Source organism: Babylonia areolata, chromosome 18 (assembly GCF_041734735.1).
Source record: "Babylonia areolata isolate BAREFJ2019XMU chromosome 18, ASM4173473v1, whole genome shotgun sequence".
Classification (NCBI taxonomy): domain Eukaryota; kingdom Metazoa; phylum Mollusca; class Gastropoda; order Neogastropoda; family Buccinidae; genus Babylonia; species Babylonia areolata.
The window spans coordinates 24440642-24452567 of NC_134893.1; the positions used below are offsets into that span (position 1 = coordinate 24440642).

The window sequence follows — 11926 nt, forward strand, 5'->3', positions numbered from 1 at the left end:
AAGTCTCCCGAATTAAGCCGATTTTCCGGATTATTATCGGTTTATTTCTTGGTGTTCGCAAATAAAGGAAAAGAAATACAAACTCTGGACAGAACGCATACAAAGACATTTAATACACCATTGATGTGCTTACTGCATATGCATATTCCATTGTGGAATTAACTGAATTAACAAGAATGAATATAAAAGAAACATTGAATCGACCGTTTCACAGAGTTTTGGTCAGCCTTGTCCAGGCTGGTCTGTGCAGATAATCTTTTTTATTTCTTGTTCGCAATTAAAAGAAAAGAAATACAAATTCTGGACAGAACACATACAGTGACACCAACTACATCATCAACGCGTTTACTGCATATGAATATTTCGAAGTAGATACTGATTTGACTAGAATCTACACAAAAGAGATATTAAATGGACCATTTTTTAGTGTCTGCCAGCTGCGTGTGAGCCTGTTGAACACGATCTCCACGATGTGGAAAAAGCGGTGAGCTTGAGGCGATGGCAACATCTACTTTACCGTGGATTTAAAGGAATTTCTTAAATACCCGAGATATACCATAATAACATGATTTAAATGGCGTTATCACCTCGAATACCGTAACCGATTTATCGTGCTAAAATAACAACAACATTATTGAATGTTACTTTTTGAACGTCTTTTTGTAGACACAGGTTAGTGCCGTGTGTTAGTCTGCTTCCTCTCGCCCGAACATGCTTGGTTCGAATCTGCTTTATGGATTTTTGTTTTACCCGAAGCTTTATAATCTCAAATACAGAAGACATTGTAACGATTTTTTTCTTCTTGTTTTCAAAATATGTATCACAAGTGAGTCTTAGAGGCCTTGCCTCTCTTGCTCATTTCTTATTCTCTATTTATCTAAATTCTTTTTTTTTCTGCATGCATAATTACAGTATGAATCTATGTGTGTATGTGTGTGTATGTATATATTTGTGCGTATATATGTATCTGTTTAAGCATATGTGTATGTATATATGAGCACACACACACACACACACACACACACACACACACACACACACACACACACACACACACACACACACACACACAAATTCTCCATCATAATCGAATTCTAGCCTAGATAGTTGGGATATATAATTCATTTACACACCCACACACACACACACACACACACACACACATACACACACATACAAACACACACACACACACACACAGATATATATATATATATATATATATATATATATATATATGTGTGTGTGTGTGTGTGTGTGTGTGTGTGTGTGTGTGTGTGTGTGCATATGCTTCAACACACACACACACACACACACACATATATATATATATATATATATATATATATATATATATATATATATATATATATATATCTGTGTGTGTATCTGTCTGTCTGTCTGTGTGTCTGTGCGTGCATTCGTCTGACACACACAAACACTGCCCTGTCCCTCTCCCCAACGATGCCCTTCACCCGTGTAGGTTTTGTTGTTTATGGAACAGAAGATGACATCACGCTGATGATCAGATAGGCCATGGATCTGATTTCGGCAGCAGTCTGGTTCAGTGAACTCCCGCACGCAACACATGTGAATTAAGGTTGACGTTGTTGCTGCTGCTGCTCTGGGGCCTACCTCACCGCTACTGAGGTGTGTTGACAGGAAACCTCACCGCTACTGACGTGTGTTGACGGGAAACCTCACCGCTACTGGGGGGGTTGATGGGAAACCTCACCGCTACTGACGTGTGTTGACGGGAAACAAACCTCACCGCTACTGACGTCTGTTGACAGGAAACCTCACCGCTACTGACGTGTGTTGACAGGAAACAAACCTCACCGCTACTGACGTCTGTTGACAGGAAACCTCACCGCTACTGGGGTGTGTTGACAGGAAACCTCACCGCTACTGGGGTGTGTTGACAGGAAACCTCACCGCTACTGGGGGTGTGTTGACAGGAAACCTCACCGCTACTGGGGTGTGTTGACAGGAAACCTCACCGCTACTGACGTGTGTTGACGGGAAACCTCACCGCTACTGGGGGGTTTGATGGGAAACCTCACCGCTACTGACGTGTGTTGACAGGAAACAAACCTCACCGCTACTGACGTGTGTTGACAGGAAACAAACCTCACCGCTACTGACGTCTGTTGACAGGAAACCTCACCGCTACTGACGTGTGTTGACAGGAAACCTCACCGCTACTGAGGTGTGCTGACAGGAAACCTCACCGCTACTGAGGTGTGTTGACGGGAAACCTCACCGCTACTGACGTCTGTTGACAGGAAACCTCACCGCTACTGACGTCTGTTGACAGGAAACCTCACCGCTACTGAGGTGTGCTGAGAGGAAACCTCACCGCTACTGGGGCGTTATGACAGGAAACCTCACCGCTACTGAGGTGTGTTGACAGGAAACCTCACCGCTACTGATGTGAGTTGACAGGAAACTTCACCGCTACTGACGTGTGTTGATAGGTAACCTCACCGCTACTGGGGTGTGTTGACGGGAAACCTCACCGCTACTGACGTGTGTGGATAGGAATCCTCACCGCTACTGAGGTGTGTTGACAGGAATCCTCACCGCTACTGAGGTGTGTTGACAAAAAACCTCACCGCTACTGAGGTGAGTTGACAGGAAAATTCACCGCTACTGACGTGTGTTGACAGAAAACCTCACCGCTACTGAGGTGTGTTAATAGTAAACCTCACTGCTACTGACGTGTGTTGACAGGAAACCTCACCGCTACTGACGTGTGTGGATAGGAAACCTCACCGCTACTGAGGTGTGTTGATAGGAAACCTCACCGCTACTGACGTCTGTTGACAGGAAATCTCACCGCTACTGACGTGTGTTACAGGAAACCTCACCGCTACTGACGTGTGTTGACAGGAAACCTCACCGCTACTGACGTGTGATGACAGGAAACCTCACCGCTACTGACGTGTGATGACAGGAAACAAACCTCACCGCTACTGAGGTGTGTTGACAGGAAACCTCACCACTATATATATATATACTGAGGCAAATGCCGAGACCGGTAAAATATAAAAATAAGAACAACGGTAGTCTTGGCATGTCTTTAAAACTCGTAATTGATTTGCAGCAAATTTTCGCTGCATAACAGCTTCTTCAGGCATGGGCATTTTAAGTAGTCTCTAAGAAAACACATACAAAAACGTGTATATATATATATATATATATATATATATATATATATATATATATATATATATATATATATATATCTTTATATATATCGAGAGAGAGATACATACATACATACATACATTCAAATAAAAGCGCAAACGCGCTTACAAGCCAATGCCCGCATCACCGGCAGAATGTTTAAGCGCGTCAGTCAATGGCAGGCAGAACGAAAGATTTGTTTTCGCAGAGACTATTATTTTATAAACCTGAAGTGAGGAATCCACGAGCCGGCTGGACTGAGAAGGCAGGACGCTATGTTCCAACCGACTGGGCCAAGACAGCAGAAAGAACTCTTGACCTCGCAATGTTCAGCGGCCATCATGCAGCAGACCCTTCTACCCAAGAAACAAGAATCACTGGGTCTACTGACCCACGCTGATACTACTGACTGGGTCTACTGACCCACACCACTCCTGGTATGGGTCTGCTGTCCCACCCCACTACTGACCGGGTGTACTGACCCACACTGATGCTACTGACTGGGTATACTGATCCACACCACTCCTGAATGGGTCTACTGATTTACACCATTACTGACTGGGTCTACCGACCCACACGGACCCACACCACTACTGACTGGGTCTACTGACCCACACAACTACTGACAGGGTCTACTGACCCACACCACTACTGACTGGGTCTACTGACCCACACAACTACTGACAGGGTCTACTGACCCACACCACCACTGACAGGGTCTACTAACCCACACCACCACTGACAGGGTCTACTGACCAACACCACCACTGACAGGGTCTACTGACCCACACCACCACTGACAGGGTCTACTGACCCACACCGCCACTGACTGGGTCTACTGACCAACACCACCACTGACTGGGTCTACTGACCCACACCACCACTGACTGGGTCTACTGACCCACACCGCCACTGACTGGGTCTACTGACCAACACCACCACTGACTGGTCTACTGACCAACACCACCACTGACTGGTCTACTGACTGACCCACACCACCACTGACTGGGTCTACTGACCAACACCACCACTGACTGGGTCTACTGACCAACACCACCACTGACTGGTCTACTGACCAACACCACCACTGACTGGGTCTACTGACCCACACCACCACTGACTGGGTCTACTGATCCACACCACCACTGACTGGGTCTACTGACCCACACCACCACTGACTGGGTCTACTGATCCACACCACCACTGACTGGGTCTACTGACCCACACCACCACTGACAGGGTCTACTGACCCACACCACCACTGACTGGTCTACTGACCAACACCACCACTGACTGGTCTACTGACCAACACCACCACTGACAGGGTCTACTGACCCACACCACCACTGACTGGGTCTACTGACCCACACCACCACTGACTGGGTCTACTGACCAACACCACCACTGACTGGTCTACTGACCAACACCACCACTGACTGGTCTACTGACCCACACCACCACTGACTGGGTCTACTGACCAACACCACCACTGACTGGGTCTACTGACCAACACCACCACTGACAGGGTCTACTGACCAACACCACTACTGACTGGGTCTACTGACCCACACCACCACTGACTGGGTCTACTGACCAACACCACCACTGACAGGGTCTACTGACCCACACCACCACTGACTGGGTCTACTGACCCACACCACCACTGACAGGGTCTACTGACCCACACTGCCACTGACTGGGTCTACTGACCAACACCACCACTGACTGGGTCTATTAACCAACCGCCACTGCCTCTGCTGGCTTCATTCTCACCACGTATAATGAGGTACTCGTGTGATCGACCATCTACATGGCGTAAAACCCCTTGCAGTAATCAAATCTCCACTCTTCTTACTTCAAAGTTCGTAAAAATGCCCTTACAAAGTGTGTTGACATTATCAACACTGGGGTATTTTTGTTTGTTTTGTTTTGTTGATTGTTTTGTTTTGTCAGTTTACGTTTAATTAATTTTTAATAACGAAGTGTGAACGCGAACGCGCGCGCGCGTGTGTGTATGTGTGTGTGTGAATGAAGACGCACAGCAGTCAACCCGCCTGGCTTACGTAATAAAGGAAGCTAATGTTGCATAGCTGATGATCTGAAGTATTGATTCACTGTCGTCGGACGGTTCAACGTGGCACACGTTTTGGGAGTGCAGACAGTGGAACATGAGTTGTTGCAGTTTTCAATAGCACTTGTGTGACCCTCGTGGTTAGCGACCACCCATCCACCAATCCATCCACCCGAGACAACACACACACACTCTCTCTCTCTCTCTCTCTCTCTCTCTCACTCACTCACACAAACGCGCGCGCATACACACTTGCAAAAAGAGTCGGTCCTTGCCTTTTCCACAACTAAAAATATACATTGTTAAAAAGAATGACCAAATAGAATGGAGATGAAATAAAAACAATTAAAAAAAATATATGATGTATGAAATAAATAATTTAACACACGCAGTTCAAGCAACGGACAGAGAGAATACAAGCGCTGGCTGGCCCTAACATGACGCGAAACTATGAGAAATTCAGTCTCTGACCAATATAATCTCAGATTCTGAATCTCACATCACAGTGCGTGAAAAACACCGCTGTTTCCTTTTTCTAAGTAAAATGCGCTGAAACACGGATGAAGGTCATTGTGTTCATTGGCTCACCCTGTTACACACCTTGCTCTTTAAACGTGTGTGTGTGTGTGTGTGTGTGTGTGTGTGTGTGATTAGCACAGCGTTGCATACCAAATCAAACCGTACAGAATGACGCGGTTTAACTCATTCAAAACATAATGACGCGGTTTAACTCCTTCTACATGACGTGGTTCAGCTCCAACACAAAATGACGTGGCGTGTTTCATTCTATACAAAATGACGTGGTGTGTCTCATTATATACATAATGACGTGGTGTATCTCATTCTACACATAATGACGTGGTGTAACTCAATCTATACAAAATGACGTGGTGTATCTCCTTCAATACATAATGACGTGGTGTATCTCCTTCGATACAAAATGACGTGGTGTACCTCCTTTAACACATAATGACCTGGGGTGTCTCCTTCAACACAAAATGACGTGGTGTCTCTCCTTCAACACAAAATGACGAGGTTTATCTCCTCCTATACATAAAAAAAACATAAACGTTCAATTCACTTCCTGCCGTTTTACATGCTAGAAATGACATGACGCGGCATTTGTTTTCTTGTGCATTCGTTGTGAGCCCTACATAAAGAATTCAGGTAAGTTTCGAGTCCTGTCTCCTTTTCTTAATTAATCAGTTCGTTTGTTTGCTTGTTTAGTTCTTTCTTTACTTATTTACTTGTCCTTACTTACAAATGTAATCTGTTATAGTGTACATGGATATCAGTGAGAGAGACAAGTTACCTGTATATGTGTTGTATATCAATGTTAGGTAGTTCACTGCATCGTGGTATACAATAGAATAAAATAGATGTTATTGTCATGAAACCTTAAGGTTTATAAGACACAAGTGCAATGGTACATGAATGAATGAATGAAAAATACACAAATTAATTAATCAGTTAATGCAATAAATTGCAACAGCATTCATAAACAAATTTTCCTAATCTTGTTTGTATATATTCATCATCTGTTAGCATCACCTGACTGGGAATATTTCCTGTGTTATTCGAATTTTGAATATCTTTTAAGAATTGTTGCCTTAAGGTTTTATATTTAATACAATGATCAAGATGGATTTCGTCTTCGAGTATGTTACACTTGCTGCACAATCTGTCTTCTTGTGGAATATTCAAATATCTACATTTCTCAATCTTTAGGTCATGCGCGCTTATTCTGAGTTTTGTTAAAGCTTGTCTGTGTTTTGTATCTGATATATTTAAAATATAGGTTTCAGTTTTGTACTCTGCTAAAATCGTATTGTAAAATTTTAGCTTTAATGTTTTTTTCTCTTTTATTTTTCCAGTGTTTGATATATTCATTTTCAAATTTTTGATATACCACGTTTTTCAGTCTATGTACGCTGAATGTGAATTGATTTTTCCAAATGTGATCAAGGCCTATAATTTCCAGTATCCTTCTAACAAATATCAACCATGGGGAACTTGCATTTTCTTGTTGGTACATGGACTTATATAATTTGTTGATGAGGGAAGTTTCTGGTAACTGAATTATGTGAATCCAATATGTAATAACTTGACATATTATCTTTGAACTTATTGGGAATCTGCCCAATTCACCTAACACAGGAAGCACCATAGCTTTTTTGTGTACTCCAATTATTTTCTTACAGAATTTAATGTGTAGTTTTTCATGTGGAAACTTATTCGATAAGCAGTCGTCAACAAGATGTGCTAAATCGAAAGAATCATCCGGTTTGACTTGGTAAGGTAACCATACCTCCGCCCCATAAATCGATATTGGTATACGGTGTCCTGTTTACCGACCGTTGAACATAAAATCATATAAAAAAAATATCCATACATATCAGAACATGAAAACACACAAACTCACGTTGGGGGGACCCATAAAAAAAATATCACTGAAGATTAGGGTCACAACACAAGCCATATCGCCGTCATGTTCAACCCTTCTTCAGATGATTTTTGTCCTTAAAAAAACAAAAAAACAAACAAAATTGTCCTGCAATCAAACCCTGTCTACTGCCTCCTTAGAAAGAAACAGGAAAGCAAGAAAGGGTGAAGTAAGATTTGTATTTGTATTTCTTTTTATCACAACAGATTTCTCTGTGTGAAATTCGGTCTGCTCTCCCCAGGGAGAGCGCGTCGCTACACTACAGCGCCACCCATTTTTTGTTATTTTTTCCTGCGTGCACTTTGATTTCTTTTTCCTATCGGTGGATTTTTCTACAGAATTTTGCCAGGAACAACCCTTTTGTTGCCGTGGGTTCTTTTACGTGCGCTAAATGCATGCTGCACACGGGACCTCGGTTTATCGTCTCATCCGAATGACTAATAGATGGATAGAGCCATTGTATGAACCAACTTGAAACTGAATCGTCAACACATTTACAAAAACATCGAGGACAGTGGTATGGAAGACAGTTTTATACTGGATAATTTTCTCCGATAAATTAATGACTTCTCTTTTACGATGTTCATTAAGATGTTGTTGTCTTTTGTTGTTTGTTTGTTTTGTTGTGTTTTTTTTTTTTTTTTTTTTGGTTGTTGTTCCGTGTTGTTGTTGTTGTGTGTGTGTGCGCACGTGTGTATGTGTGTGTGTGTGTATGTGTGTGTGTGTGTTGTGTTTTTTTTTGTTTTAATTTTTGACTCACTTGTGTAAACAAAGTGAGTCTATGTTTTAACCCGGTGTTCGGTTGTCTGTGTGTGTGAGTGTGTGTGTGTGTCTGTGTGTGTCCGTGGTAAACTTTAACATTGACATTTTCTCTGCAAATACTTTGTCAGTTGACACCAAATTAGGCATAAAAATAGGAAAAATTCAGTTCTTTTCAGTCATCTTGTTTAAAACAATATTGCACCTCTGGGATGGGCACAAAACAACAACAACAACAACAACAACAACAAAAATGAAGCCTAATTATAAGCAAACTGCATTTACTGTTATATTTATATTCTTTTGTATTCTCTAAACTTGGCACTTTGATCTGATATTCTGACCCAACAACAAGAGCAGTCATTATTATCATTTTTTGTTCAAACAGGAACTTCTTTTGCTAAGCATGGAAGTTTTATTTATTTTGCAAACGTTTTGGTGCAGATAGTAAAAAAGGGAAATTACTCTGTAATTAATGCTAGGGGACTTCATTCGAATCTGGTTAGGACTTTTTTGTTTTTAAACGCGAAGCTTTATAATAACAAATACAGAACACATTTTAGCGATTAGATTTTTCTTTAAAGTGTATCACAAGTGAGTCTTGAAGGCCTTGCCTATCTTGTTTATTTATTGTACTTGATTTGGATCTGGTCCAGGAGGAATGAAAGTAAACTTCATAAGGATTAAATTTTCCCTACTTAGACTAGGCGTACGATGGCTCAGTGGTTAAAACGTCTGCCAGAAAAATGGTGACTCAGTTCTGAAGTGGCTACCACCCTGGAGGCGCGGGTTCAAACCTGCTGATGACCAGGAAAAAAAAGAAAAGGTGACAATACAAGGGCATCCAGGAGTCATGACCTGGGTGCGGCCCGGCCCCCTTAGAGTGTAAGGAATTTAGGACCGAAACACTTGACTGAGGGGGCCTTCTTCTCTGAAGACCTTGTGCTGTCCAGTTCTCCCTAGAGTTTCGTATCACTTCAATTAAAATGTTCATCTTTGATTCCACCCGGTTTCCCCCAATTCGGTCACCGTTCAACACCCCCCACTCCTCCAATTACCTCCTGCCTATTAAACGATGACATTCAAATATGGAATTGATGCAAAATTACAATTTCTGCAATCTCTAGTATGTGCAACAGCTCATTTAAAAAAAATCCTTCCCCCTTCTGTGAAGTGATTTATTTCATTTTCTAAAAAAACAACAACCAGAAAACAACAACAACAAGCAAACATACAAACAACGTGTAGAGAAACTGCCAGCACATTATTTTCTAATTAACGTAAGCATAAAAAGTGCGATCAAACTGAAAGTTTTAAGAGGTGTTAAATTATACTTCTTTGTATTGTCGGTCTCGACAGTTTGTTGTGTTCTCAAGGTAGAATTTCAGTTTCAAGGGTATGAGTTACGTAGGTGAGAGAGAGAGAGAGAGAGAGAGAGAGAGAGAGAGAGAGAATGAAAAAAATGAATAAAAAATATTTTCTGAGGGCAATAGAGTAAGCAACACGATGCTTTTTTTTTTCTAATCCAGCCCTTGAAGGGGAACCATTCAAATGAGTGAGGAAGGGAGAGAGAACGAACGAACGAATGAACATTTTTATTCAGTATAGGCCACACCCCCTTCTCAAGGGGATCCAAATACAAATACAGTTATAATGAACAAACGAATAAAGGAAGCACAAAGAAAGTGCGTTGACAAATTCTACAAATAAGTCAGTATCATAAACAAAGCATTCGGAAACAATTATCATATTCTTTAACAGCGATGGCACGCCTCTTAAAGGATTTATATAAATATATGGATACATTCTTCAGTATGTTGCTATTTTGGTTTGTCATCAGCAAGGTAACATGAAAAAGACATGGGTTTAAGTGGAATTTTCTAGGAATGTAATCTAGCCTGAGATCACACAAAGCAGGACAGCACAATAAAATATGTATTTCATCTTCTTTTCCAGTTTTACACATCGGAGATGTCAAGGTATTGGTGGGAACTTATTTATATCGATCACGATGAATTACCATATCTGTTGCTCCAAATCCAAACTTTGTCAAATAACATTTCAAATATCTATCAATATCACACTGAAGATAATTTTCACATTTCCACGACGATTTAAATGTTCTACAAAAAGAAAATCTCTCACTATTCTGAACACGTTCGTTCCAGTTTTGCCAATGACAATCAATAAGTCTTTGACGAAGATCCTGCAAGAATGCGTTTACCTTTTTTACTCCTTGGTTCAGCCATACAAACCCCAAACCATTTCGGAACAAAAACTCTCGAACTCTTGAAACTCACGTTTATTCACCACCCGACTCTAACCACATCAACATTTCATAAGCTTATACTGGTAATCTGTTTGCGTCTACACGTAATATTTAAGCCGGTACCTAATGCAACGAATAGACGGATTAATATGAATAGGGTGACGTCCTGTTTCTCCGTAAACTAAATCGTTGGGTGTATTTATAAATACACCCAACGATTTCTGTCAGTGCATGATTATAAATGAACCTTTTCAATATGTGTAGCTGCTTTATCCAGTCCCCGCAACTCAGCTCCATACATAGCAATAGATTGAACCTGTGCATCAAATACCTTCAAAAACACTTATATGGAGTTATTTTGAAGTATGTTTAATATACGCATAATGTGCAACAAAACATTAGAGAGAGGGAGGAAGAGGGAGAGAGAGAGAGAGACAGAGACCGAGAAACCCAACAGAAGTATGGATAAAGTGAAGAAAGATTTTTTTTTTTTAAATCGAAAGAAAGAAAGAATTAATTGGAAACCATGCAAACAACGGCCCAAAGAACAAAGAACCTAAATAATACCCCCCTCCCTCCCTCCCCCTTCCTTGAAAAAGATGAGACGCGTTCAATGACTTCTTCTGTTTTCTTCCGGTTTCACACCAACGAGGGCAGTCATGAATGAATACACGCACAATATGTGCACTCCCACACGCGCGTGTACTTACATGCGAACAAGAGAAAGAGAGAGTGAGAAAGAGGTAAGAGAGAGATCGCGGGGAAAACATCAAGTCTTACTGTTCTCGTGGCCACCCGTACGTGAGTGTGTAGAGGTGATGACAGCTCGCGGGACGCACGTGGAATGACAGACAGTCACGCGTTTCTTACAAAACGGCCCGCGTGCAGCAGGCTTGCGCAGTGCACACCCACTTTGAACGGAAGGGGAATGGGGTGGGGTCAATAACACCATGGTTAAACTTTAGTGTTAAAAGGAAAAAAAAAACCCACAGGCGATGTCTTTTTTCCGAACTTGTCAGTTAAAGCCGGCTGAGAACGTCTAAACTGTCAGGAAGAATGGATTCATGTGAAGGAAATGCGACAGACTATACTGGTAAATATAGGTATGGAAGTATGAGAATTGGCTTTATCTTAGGGTACGCGCGTGCGCGCACGCACGCACGCATGTGTGTGTGTGTGTGTGTGTGTGTGTGTG

The 11926-nt window shown here is 41.8% G+C and overlaps 1 protein-coding gene across 2 annotated transcripts in view; it reads right to left on the reverse strand.

The window, feature by feature from the left end:
* The window catches only part of LOC143291902 (uncharacterized), a 46655-nt gene extending 35104 nt beyond the window's left edge, over positions 1–11551 (reverse strand). Inside the window, exon 1 of one of the 2 annotated variants that reach the window (XM_076602042.1) lies at positions 11512–11551. The gene's annotated coding sequence lies outside the window, so the exon portion shown is untranslated. The remainder of the gene's footprint in view (positions 1–11511) is intronic. The other variant, XM_076602044.1, reaches the window with a different exon arrangement.
* Between the last annotated feature and the right edge of the window lie 375 nt (positions 11552–11926).